Raw genomic sequence first — 13,368 nt, 5'->3', positions numbered from 1 at the left:
AGAAACAAAAAGCAAAAACCCCCTATGGGTAGAAAAATAAAAAACTGGAAGGAAATACACCAAAACTGTCATAGTGGCTATTCATTGATAGTCACTTCCCCACTATTTTGGAAATTTCACAATTTCCACAATAACTATAGATTCCTTTTGTAACAGAAATGTTCTGTAATTTTTTTTGTCTTTTTTTCCAAATACAAGTACTGGATTAGGTTTTTAAACTGCAACTCAGCAGACCCAGGGGGTTCCCAGAGCTCCCTCCCAGTCTGCACCCTGCCCCCAGGTTGTCCTGGGCTGGAAGGGAGATTCGGAGGAGGTGAGCGTGGGGGAGGGGGATCAGACCAAGCAGTTCTATTGTTCTGCTTGCACTGAAAAATCACTGGGCTGGATGATTTGTGAGGTTTGTTCCAACATAAACGTTCTGTGTGTCTGTGTTACCTATAAATTGTTGACATGATGGCAGCACTGTGATTGATCTGAACAAAGGTTTCCACGGAATTATACACAGGCTGTACCTTAAATTCCTGGGAGAGAGCAGAGGGCTTTGACAGGTTCCCTGGGAGCGGGGATCAGTGAGTACCACAGTAGCCAGAAGCAACTCCTTCTGATGCAGCATCTGGAAAGAAGTGAAATTTGGCCAGACTTCCCATTACATCTGTGACTTGTGCAGTGACCCCAAATTGAGAGAGGCCCACTTCTTGAAACATGATGAGTCTAGGTTATATTTGTTCAGCTGTGACTGCCCACTGCATTTTTCTATGAGTCACCTTCAAGGGTCCCACCCCCTGCAGATGAGAAAGAATGAAATAATAGTTGATGGTGGCAGTTAAAAATGGAAAACTCCTTGCCCTTTGTCAGGGGTTATAAAGCCTCTAGCAAGGGAGAGAAAAAAAAAAATCTCAATTTTATTGAGTTCCTTTAAGGACAAAGAACATGTATTGTTCTCAGTAACTAGCAACTGTTCCCAGCGTACAATCCTCTGGACACCTGCTCAGTGTAAATGTGGACACATCATAGGGGCAAGGAGTCCCCCTACCCTGCCCTGCCCTTCCCTCTGTGTTCCATGATGGGAGAGAACCAAGGGTGAACCACATTGTCATTAATAGTGGGAAGGCAATGGGTGTTTCGGAGAGTTGGGGTGAAAATGTGACACTTGCAATCAGGTGGGCTCTTGGGGGCCTTCCTTCCTGAGATGAGCCAGGTTCTGATGGAGGGGGAATTGGCACAAAGACAGGTGATGAGGTGGATGGTATTGGGGTCCTCTGTGTCTTTCATTCATTCCCCAAATGTCAACTGAGCTCTACTCTGAGCCAGGTACCCTGCTAGGTTTGCCAGATGCAGAGGTAAGAGACAAACTCCCTGCCTAAAAGAACAAACTGATGACAGACAGAGCTAGCAAGCTAGCAAGCAGCTAGTGTGCTGCATTTGGCCTGAGATGTATTTTGTGTGGCTCCTACAGTTGGGTTTTTGGAGTTCTTTAAAAAAATTTGAGCCAACATCTAAAAGTCCTGAAATTTCACCTAATGGTCTTAATTTCTGGCTTCTGAAATTTGAGAGAGATAGCAACGTTGGCCCTCATTCCTAACAGCAACAATCAGCTAAAACAGAGTTGTGGCTGCCCCTTTTAGGAGGAAGTATGTGGGTCAGTTCACTATTCCGAGACTTTCTGTTACACCTGGCCTTCTTCACTCAAGGCCCGTGGCTGCAGCCCTAGGCCATTGGCCAGAGGTCTGGCTCAGATGGGTGTTGCACTTTTTCCATGGAAACCACACGCTGACCCCCACTTTTGCACATCCGCTTTGATTTCCCTTCTATTCAACAAACACTGGCTGAGCAGTTACTGAAAACCAGACCATGTGTTTGGCACCAGGGACACAAAGAGTAATAAGGCACAGTGTTTGCCCTTCCTCAGGGAGGGCTTCCTAGAAGAGGTGATGCAGGGGGAGGAGAGAGGTGAGGCTAGATGTGTAGGCAGAGACTGTGGAGGTTCCGCTAGAGCAGAGTTTAGGTTCTATCTTATAGTTCAAAATTGAGCGCACACTAGAATCACCCATACGATTGCAGACCACATCGCTAGACTTTCCGATCAGAAGATCTGGTGTGGGGCCTGAGAAGTTGCATTGCCAACAAGGTCCTGGGTGCTGCTGGTGCTGTTGGTCTGGGAACCAGGCTTTAGGAGCTATTGTTTAGATGCTGAAGAGCTGTTGTGAGTTCTTTGGCCTCTCCTGCCAGCTGGCCTCGCTCTTGCTTTAGTCTGGGCCAGTGTGAAACATCCTTGGCCGTTGAGCTGTGTCTAGTCCTGCTGCTAGAGCACTGTCCTGTGATTTAGATTCAAGGCAGCCAGCAAAGCACGCCAGCGCACAGAGCATGCTTCCTCTTTAGAGACCACTGGCCCAGAGATTTGTGCGGCCAGAAAGCCAAGGAAGGCTGGGCCATCTTGCTGTGGTTTTGGAGCAGGGCAGAGGCCAGTTCCGAGCTGAGTTGAGGCAGGAGAAAATATGAAGAAAGGAGTCTACAAGTAGAGAAAGAACTTTCACAGAAAAACTCCAGGCTAGAATCTCACCCGCTGGGAGATGATGCAGATATCAGTAAACTTTTGGGGTCCTGTAGGGAATAGAAATGTGTGCCTTGAGCGAACCTGAGAGTGTGCACCTCGACTTTTGTGCTCTAAACTCCTCGAGTGCTTTAGGTGTCCCTTGCCTCATCCTGGGCCTGACACTGGACAGAAGCACAAGCTTTGGAGTTAGGCACACCTGAGTGAATCCCAACTGGTTTGGAAAGTAATGAACCTCTGTGGTCTGGATTTCCTATCTCTAGAATGTAAACAATTACTAATCCAGTCACTGTGTGGATGAAGTAAGATAATGCATGAAGAGCTAGATTGAGTGCTTGGAACATAGAGGTCCTCCACATATAACCAAAGATAAGAACCACAACTGAGTACCTACTGTGTGCCGAGCATTATATTTGGCATGGTACATATATTCGTTAAATTCCTCTTTATTACAGCCCCCTAGGGTGTAAGTTCTCTAGGACAGGGACCAGGTCTTCACAGAGAGCCTGACACATAGTAGGCACTCCATAAAGTCTTCTTGACTGATCACTGTGGGAGGGGCCCTGTCTCTAGAATGGAGGTGATGCCACTGGCTGGGGAGAAGAGACAGGGGAGACCTCAGATTCCAGAGGAAAATGAAACATAAGAATGATCGTCGCTTAGGGGAGGTGGGAGGAAGAATTGGTTATGGTAAATTAAGCCAGGAGCAGTGAAACAAAGGAGGATGGCAGGGGATTTTAAAGGAACATTTATAACTTAAAAAAACTGACGCAAGGTAAAAGTTTGAGGTACTGAGGCCTGATTCATTAAATTGATAATTATATGTTGTACCTACTATGTATTCAATACATGTATATAGTGTAATGGGAAGAGTCTGAGAGGTAGGCGGGCCAGGGTTTGAGATCCTGGCTGTGCCTCTAGTTGTAACAGACCCATAACAAGGAATAAATGGAATAATAACTGTTTAATGAACCCCTACTATGTATCACACACTATGGTAATGCTTTATATTCATTAACTTGCCAAATAACTTATAAAATATAAAAGTTCCACCAACTTTATTATTAGGACCTGTTAGTTATGACTTAGGCAAAGCATTCTCGAACCTTACTAGCACTATCGATCATTACTATGATTGATCTCCTGTGTGTAAGACCTCATACAAGCCACTTTATCCATAACACTGACATTCACCAATTCCATAATCTGTGACTGTAACTTTCTAGGGCTTGTTTGTTACTAGGCACCAGCACGGTATCTGACTATTGCAAGTACTCAATAACTGGTACCATTACTATTCTTTGTAAGGCTTCTTGGTTAATTACACATAACCTTGTCTAATTTGAACACTCAAAACCACCTTGGGAGGTGGGTTAAGCTGGGATTATCCTCTTATTGAGAAATGGAGTGAAATTGCCCCAAATCTGAGAACTCAAGAGATGGAGGACTCAGGACTAGTACCAATTTCATTAAAAAGAATTTACTTTTAAAATCTCTGCCTACAAAAGACATCTCTGCCTACAAAAGACATTCTGGAAAATATAGAAGGAAAGTCCTGAGCACCTAGCTTTCTACCTGCTGGACACCATAGGTTTTTAACTGGTCTTCTTTCCTTCCCTCTTCTAGTTGGTGACTAGAAAACTAAAAGCCATAGTTGCCTTAACTCCAGTGAATGTAGATCTCTGTTTTGTTTTAAGTTGAACCATGAGAGATTGGCTGTTCGACAGTTTTTAACCTACAAAAAATGGCAGTTTCATGTGTAGCTCTTGCCCCTCTCCTGGCTCAGTCTTACTTGCCTACATTTCTCTTTGCCACTCCTTTTCCACTTATTTTATAATCAATTTTTGTCTATTTGTAAGCTGGCTTAAATACTTTTTGGAGCAGCATACAAACAGATAGAAAATAGTCACCCGTTCTCACAATCAGAGAGAACCACTAGGAACATTCTTGTATATTGCTTTCCAGTATTTTTCTCTGAATATTCTTTTTTTTTTTTTTCCTTTTTCTCCCCAAAGTCCCCCGGTACATAGTTGTATGTTCTTCGTTGTGGGTCCTTCTAGTTGCGGTGTGTGGGATGCTACCTCAGCGTGGTTTAATGAGCAGTGCCATGTTCCCGCCCAGGATTCGAACCAACGAAACGCTGGGCCGCCTGCAGCGGAGCACGCTAACTTAACCACTCGGCCACGGGGCCAGCCCCTGAATATTCTTGAAGATACAGTCGCGTGCCACATAACCGCGTTTCAGCCAATAAGGGACGCATATATGATGGTGGTCCCAAAAGACCAGTACCATATAGCCTAGATGTGTAGTAGGCCATACCACCTAGATTTGTGTAAGTACACTCTGATGTTTGCACAAAGATGACATTGCCTGACGATGCATTTCTCAGAATGAGTCCCTGCAGCGAAGCCACAAATGACTGTGCATATTAAGGCAAGGTTGAAAACAGCCTGTAGTTATGTCAGTCTGTTCTGTTCCTTTAACAGCTCTTCATTTAAGCCTGATTCTTTGAAGTCTAGTGCTTTCTCACAACTAAGTAACACATTTGCCATTTCCTGAATTCAGGCCGCATCCAAGGAAACACTCCCTTGTCAGTGGGCCTGACCGAACAATTCTGAAATTATCAGCACTGTCCTAGGGCCCCGGAGAAGCTCTTAACGAATGCGAGAGTTCAAAGTGGTTTTGTTCAGGTGTTGTTTTCGAGCCACTTTTTCAGGCTTTTATGGTACAATCCACTTTATACCCTTTTCTTGCTGCAGCTGTGGTCAGGAGAGCGCCAGGCTGCTTGCCCACAGGCCCTCAGGGGTGGATGCCCAAGCAAGCAGGCCCAGAAGGCCCAGCCTTGATAGCTGAGAGCCAAGCAGGCAATGCTTGCCACCCTCCTCTTTTCTTGCTTCAGTCACTTGGAGCTTCTTGCTGCTGGGGAGTTTGGAATGAACAGGGCAAGGCCAGGAATTTTCCCATCAGTCTGAGCACCTTGGTTTCCCCAGGCCTGGTGACTCAGGGTGGGCACTGAGCCGAAGAAGAGAAATGATTGCCTGGGCTCCTGGAGGCCTTTCTTTCATGGCATAGCCATATCCCAGGGGAAAGTGCCATCTTCTCCTCTCTGGAGCCTCTCTCTGCCACTTCCACTTTGTAAAGAATGCCGGCCCCACTGAGTGGGTTAAGACACTGGCAGGTAGAGGCACCAGGGGGCCCAGAGGATAAACCATGGATGCTAGTCGAAAGGGCACTGGGGCAGTGTCTGAAAACCTGAGACTATATTCTGGCGTCAGGATGAAAACTGACAGTCCACAGACCTGCTTTGTTTGGCTGGTAATTTTTTTTGTAATGGTGAATTTCACATACAAAACTAGATATCTGGCTTCTCTAGAAAAGTCTAAAGATCTGACAGCATCAGGCCATGTGTCCTCAAGCAACATCTGGAGCTGAGTTCTGAACAGGGCGCTTCCTTTCCAACCAACAAAGAACATGCCTGTCTTCTACCTGCCTGGCCGCCCCAGGTGTGTACCCACCTGGAGCCTGCCCTTAGGGGATGACTCCTGCTCACTCTGTGCTCTGGCATCTTACCTGCTTCCTCTTCAACTAAGCAGGATCGCTGGTGACTTCTAAAAGCAGCAGCACTGTTGAAAGAGAAGCTGCTTCCTTCTCCTGCTCCTGGTGTGTCTTGTCCCTCCAAAGGCAGGAACGTTGGGGTGGGGTGGGGTCAGCTGGAAGGCAGGGACATTTGGGAGGGCTCGCAGGCTGCGAGATTTCCAGGAACTAGATCTTTCAAGAAGGAAACAGTGTGAGAGGATACTGTTTTTATGGGCAAGAAGTCAAAAAGTCTTCCTCTGTCAGCTTGTCAAGTGTGAGGTGGACAGCAGGGCGGGTTATAATGCGGGAAGCGCTTCAGGAGGAAGAGAAAGAACAGGGTCACACTGGTGCAGCCCAGGCCTCACTGTAACCCAACCTCGGTGCCCAAAGGGGTAGAGTTTGTGTTATTTTAAGTATACTATACATTTCAGCAGCTTTTCAGGTAAAGCAAATGGATGTATAATGGATAAAAATGTTTTAAATGCAATTCCAGTCCTTGTCAATGCACAAACACACATTTGGTAGAAGTTATTGGGGATGTGGATGGACTACCCTGTTTTCTACATGTTTAACATAACAATGTGTGCATGCATATATAGTATGTTGATACAATCCAACTCATACATTTGTGTAACTCTTTACGGTTACAAAGCCCTTTCCTTATGTTATTTTACTAAATTTTCATCATCTATGAGTTGGGTAAGGTAGGTCTAAACGTCGCCCCATTTAACAGATGAAAACTGAGGCTCTGATTAGGTAGCTTGTCCATGCCAATAAGTGACAGAACCAAATAGATGAATACAAATTTTGAACTTTTTTTTCTAATTTCAAAATTAGTATGTATGGATACATACATCCATAGCAATAAAATATTAAATCTTATCCTCAGATTTTTCCCTGTTAATGTTGGCATATATCTTCCAATCTTCTTTCTATCCATAGCTATCCTCTGCTTTTTCAGTGGTACCCCACTGGCTCGTCGTTGGGTTGATATAAGGATCTGTTATACACGTATGAAACAGTAAAGATATTGTTTGACCCACATTTTCAATGTGAAAACGGTTGTGAAGTTTGAAGTTGTACATTCAGATAAGAGGTTTCCAGTTATTGGCCACCATAAGCATTACCTTTAGGAACATCTGAATACAAAATGCTTTTTGGGGAGGCTCATAAGGCAGCGTAGGAGCTCAAGCACAGTGGAAGACCATGTTTTAGTGCTATTGTCACATTGCTGGCGTTGTCTCCTGAGATAATACACACACCCCTTTTTTTCATAGCTCCACCCACCTTGGGTTCTATAACATTCACCTTTTTTTTTGGTAGTTGCACATAATGGGAATATGAGATGCCCTAAAGGGCTGTTGGGAGATCTTTCTGTGCGGGTGGGGTGCCTAGCAATCACTCACATCTCTTCCTTTGGCATCTCCAACCAGGCTTGTCAGACTCAGACTCAATGGAGAACAGAAAGAAAATTCAAGCCTCCTGGATGGCGTTCAGACTGAATTTCAGAGCTGTGAGTTCCTTCTTAACTTTAAATTATTATTTTATCTTTTGAATTTAATTAGTTAAGAAGTAATTTTAAATAATGTGACCAAAAGTTATATATGTAATACCTTTAAATCCCTATGGTTAAAAACGTTTAAGTCAAAAGTGAAATATTTAGGGAGTAAGCTGGACCCCAAATTCCAATCCCCCAAGCCAGGAAGAAACCATTTCTTGGTTTGAAAAAAGAAGTCATACAACAATGTAATGAAGGAAATAAAAATAGGGTGACAATGGCTGCAGGCAAGGGAAATGCTCAATGGAGGAATGTCCATGTGAAAATCTGGGAGAACGTTCTAGGCAGAAGGGATGGCAAGAGCAAAGGCCCTGGGTGGGAATGAGTGATGGAAGCAGAAAGAAGGCCAGGGTGGAAGAGAAGCCACCTCTTTCTCTGCACTGGACTCCTGGCCACCCCCCCAGGCTGTGGGCCCCAGAGTGACGATCCGGTCCACGCTCTTTACCCCAGACCCTCTGTATGGCACCAACTTGTTAGCCTTAGTCCTAATACAGTACATCCTTGTAAAGTGGGAGTTTAGTGCCAACGGCCTCAACTGTTTTGAACTTAGCCCAGGGCTGTGTAGTAAGAAAGTTTTCTGATTATTCAAAGTAAATGTTAATTCTAGGAAGTAGAAGATGCACGTAAATAGACCCATCAGCGCTGTCAGGTTTACTAACTCCTGTTTTACACACAGTTTTAATGACTTTTTGTTGAATAGATAAATGAATGAAGTGAGCTATTTTCTTCATAACAGGTTAGAAAAGGCAATATAATAATGATGGATGATGACAATAAAGCGAGGAGGTTACTGTTGCATATAGTTACAGCGATAACGCAGAAAGTGCCTGTAAACAGCCTCACTGCTAACACTGTGCAGCAATGGAAGTAGAAAAATTACACAAAATACACACACATACACACATCCGTACATACGTATACACACACACACAGACACACACACAGGAAAAGTCTAAAAGCATAGCTGTCTGGGCCTATTTAGGACAGAAAAACAGCTCTTGAGGTGCTTAAGGACTTATGGGATTGTCACTGGATTTTGTAAAATGATCCTCAGTCATCAGGAGGTTGTTACATTCAGTTTGCTCCCGGCAGGAAAGTCCACGTGTGTTCTCTTTGAAAAGTTTATCACATAATTGGCATTGGAGGAGGTAATTTAAGGATGTGACCACCGGGTGACCCTCGAGCTGGACCCAGGCAATCAGAGGCTCCTCACTCCCTCCTCTGTCCTTAATATGTCTGCTCTGCCAACCATTCCCACAGTGGGAACTGTTCCAAGGACACAGCCTTGAGAGAGTAAGGTGTTGGTGAGACCATCTGGGCGGCATCTGGGCAGTATACGTGACTAAACTCAGTTAAGGCCTCTATATAAACTTTTAAGAGTCTGGCTGGCGGGTGCGGACATCTACTGATCTCACAGCCGCCCAAGACAAGCCTCGTATGTAAGTTCCCTCGCTTATTAAACCTGCCATTTACCAATCCGGAGTGGCCTGCCTCTGTCTTTGGTCTCTCCTTGCCCTCTGTGTATGGGGGCCAGTTTACAAACCAACTATTGGTTAAACATCTGGGACAGAGAAAGCCATATCCAAGTGCTCGCTGTGGTAAACATTTTTGTGACAGATCCAGTAAGTGGTTCAAACTTTCTGGCTTCAAAAAGATTCAAGCTGTGACGTAACCCAGAGCCCACCCTCTTCCCTGCACCCCTCCCCAACAGCACTAATTTCTTTCAACCTGTTAACTGTGAGATATTCATAGAAAAAATACATAGGATTAGTACAACTCAAGGATTTATGATCATGAAACAATGACACAACAAGAAGAACACTGTCAACAGCTCAGAAATCCTTGTTCCCTCAGTCTTACTCCTCCTCCCCAGAAAGTGAACCCTACCTGACTTCTAGAGTAAGAACTTGCTTCTTTTCTCCATGGTTTTACCACTTAAGTATGCATTCCTGAACTAAGATTTAGTTAGGGCTGGTTTGGGAATTTTATGCAAGTGGAGTCAAACAGGATGAATCAAACATGTTTGTCAGATAAGAGTTGTTTATTTAGTTCCATGTAACAATAAATAAATTGTTTGTTTTCATTGATGCATATTACCTGAGCACTTTCGACTACAACAACAGCAACTTCATAACAGTATCTTATTGTATGAGGGTTTCACAGTTAATATTCCATTCTACCAACGGCAACGGACAGCTGAGCTGTTTTGCGGGCTTTGCTGCTATGGGCAGTTTTGTGTATGGCCTCTGATGAACATAGGTGCACATCTCTCTTGGGCATATGCCTGGGAGTGGATGTATATACACTGGGTTTAAGTCTCATTGTGGTTTAATTTGCATCTCCCTCAATAGTGACATTGAACACCTTTTAATGTGTTTATTAACTATCCTCATTTGTAAAGTGCCTGTTCTAGTCTCCTGACCATTTTTCAATTGGGTTCTTTTTCTTGATATATAGGCATTCTTTACATGTTCTGGAATAAGCTCTTGGTCAGTGCTATGTTCTACTCTGGTCTGCCTTTTCACTCTCTTAAAAGTGTCTTTTATGGCTAATGCCTCTTGTGTCCTATCTAAGAACTCCTTCCCTACCCTGAATTCATGAAAATTTGTCTATATTGTCTTCTAGAAGTCCTATTATTTTGCCTTTCACATTTAGATAAATTCTTTTGTGTGTAGGGTGCTGGGTAGAGGGTCAAGTTTCCTTTGTTTCCGTTTGGACATCCATTTACTGCAGGTTATCTTAACCTTCCTGCTCTGCAGTGACATTGTTGTAAGTCAAGTGTCTGTATGTTTCTGGATTCTCTGTTCTATTTCATTCCACTCATCGTACAAGTCCTTTGGGCAATTAAATATCCCTATAAGGAAAGGGAGATAAGAAAGCAGTGAAAAACTGCTGATTATGCATGTGAAATTGATAACTGGGTTAAGATCTTCACTCTGCCACTACCGACTAGTCCTTTAACACTGGGACGTGCTGTTCAACTTCTCTGGGGCCCCATTTCCTGGCCTTTATATTTAGGATTAATGACAATCTATGGAAAGTGTTTATAACAGTACTTGCACATGGAAAGCACTCAAAAAAAGATCTTAAAAGTCCTTATCACAAAAATTTTGTAACTATGGATGGGGACGAATGTTAACTAGACTTATTGTGATCATTTCATAGTATACAAATGTTGAATCATTATGTTGGAGACCTGAGACTAATATAATGTTATATGTCAACTATACCTCAATAAAAAAACAGTAAAATAGCTACTGATACACACAGTATTAGGCTGAGTGAACAAAGTCTTTCACAAGAGAGCACATACTATATGATTACTTTTATATGGAACCTGAGAACAAGAAAAGCTAATCTCTGGTGGAAAGCAATTAGAAGAGTTCTCGCTCCTATGAGAGTTTAGATTGCCTGGGAAAAGGCATGAGGGGATTTCCTGGAGTGGTGGTAATCCTCTCTATCTTGATAAGGAGGTTGAGTTTCACAAGGTTACGTATTTGTCAAAATGTATCTATGGTATTTTTACACCTTGTGCATTTCATTTATGTAAATTTTACCTATGAAATAAGCCATAAACAAATATTGAACTCTGGTTGAAAATCTGCAAGCTGAACTATAAAGGCTGACATGAACTGATGCCTACAATTTTGAAAGAAAGCAAAAATAATGGATTAATAGAAGAATCGACAGATGGACAGTAATGTAATAAAGCAAATATAGAAAAATGTTTTACAGAATCTAAGTAGTATGCATATAGGTATTCAGTGTCAAAATATTTCCACTTTGGCATGTTTAAAAATGTTGACAATAAAACAACAGATAAATGGAACACATGTAATGTAAATTACCCTATATATATAACACTATAAATAAACTATAAATAAAATATTTGGCCATGGTAAAAAATTAAAATAGCAGTCACGATCTCTAATCTGCAATTTAAAAACTCATTTAGCTCACATCCTAACCTAAATTGATATATAAAATCAATATTTTTATAGTATCAATGTTTATACATTTTTACAGTAAAAATCTCCGTGAGTTTGATTACAGGGTGCTGTCCAGGTCCCAGTGGAGTGTCTGCATCTTACTTTATAAAAATGGAAATTTCTAAAGTCTAAGACACATCTGGCCCCAGGAGCTTCGTAAGGGATGTGGGCCTATATCAGCTCACAGTTTTGTAGCCTCGGGCAAGATCCTGCTCTGGGTGGGCCTCAGTCTCACATTAATGATGCTGTTTAATCTAATCAATGCTACTTTAGAGAACAACAGGAGGCACAAAGAAATGTGCGAGTGAAAGTACTTTAGAAGTTTGTGTGTAAACGTAGACTGAACGTTGAAAGTACTAAATGGTGACAGGGTTCTCTATCTGAGATGGAATGAAGGTAGGAAAATGTTCTGCAGCAAGTTGTGATCCCCTAAAGGGAGAGATTCTAGAGTGATACACACACATACCCCATCTACCTTTTCTCCATTCTGTGCAAAAAGTACTACAAAAACTACAATCCAAAACTAGAATCAAAAAGATATCATCTCTGATCTATTATGAGATCCATGTACATTGGAAAAAAGTCTTCTGTCTGAACCAGCATTTTGCCCTTTGGACCCTAAAAGGGAAAGCTTTCTCATTCCAAGTTTTTTGAAATTTCGATCCTTCTGTTAGCTCCTTGTTGAGAGTAATATAAAGGCAATGTGGAGGCAGTTAGATCTGTGCCCCATATCAAAGCCCAGAGTTACTGCGGGGAGGCTCGTTGGGATGAATGTTCAACTAAGACCTGCCCCTCTGACCCCCTGAGGTGTTATCCGCAGCCTGCTTGCCCAGGGCTGGAGGAGGGGCTGAGCCCCATGAGTACCTGCCAGTGGGTTCCTGTCACCAGTGGATTCCGCTTTAGAAATCACTCTGTGGAAGGGTGCTTGTTGATCACTCTCCAAGGGCTGGCTTTGAAGTCTAGCACCCACCAGCAGAACCACTACAGCTAATAAGAACAGTCTGGGCTGACTTGATTTCTAATGCCCACTCTCCAAGTAATATGCCCTGGCCCTCAGACTGATGTGACCAACGTGTGAGGCTGTGGAATGACGACCCCAGAGTCCCAAGTTCCAGATGAGTCTAATCAAAGCTTCCCACTCATCTTCTCCCAACACCAGAGGTTCCAGTGAAAACTAGTGGCTAACAGGCACTGAGTTCTCGTCATGTGCCAGGTACTGTTCTTCATGCTCTAAATATTTTAGCTCGTTTCACTCTAATAGAGAGGGACCACTATTCGCATTTTACACAGGCAAATGCAGGCAGAGAAAGTAAGGGGGCGCAACAGGCAACTGATCTCAGGCAGCTAGACCCCAGAGTTAGCGTGCCTAACCTCTGACTTCTCAGCCCCAGGGAGAGCCAGGCTCTATGGGTCCTGGAAGCAGCTCTCCCGACTTCTTCTCCCTGATGGTGGAGAAAGCTCTTGGGTTTTGGAATGAAACCAGCTTAGTTCCAACAAGGTGCTTCAACTGTTACTTTGGGCAGCTAGGCAACTAGTAAGCTTGCTAACTCTCACTTTCCCCAGCTACAAAACCAGGACCATGCGGCAGAGGGATAGGGCCTGGGTTGTGGAATAAGACCCAGGTTTGATCCCCACTCAGCAAATCCTGACTAATCCTGTGTCATGCCCCCAACGCCTAGCCCCAACTAGAAAGG

This window comes from Equus caballus, chromosome 3 (assembly GCF_041296265.1).
Source record: "Equus caballus isolate H_3958 breed thoroughbred chromosome 3, TB-T2T, whole genome shotgun sequence".
NCBI lineage: Eukaryota > Metazoa > Chordata > Mammalia > Perissodactyla > Equidae > Equus > Equus caballus.
Note: the sequence above shows the minus strand (reverse complement) of the source record.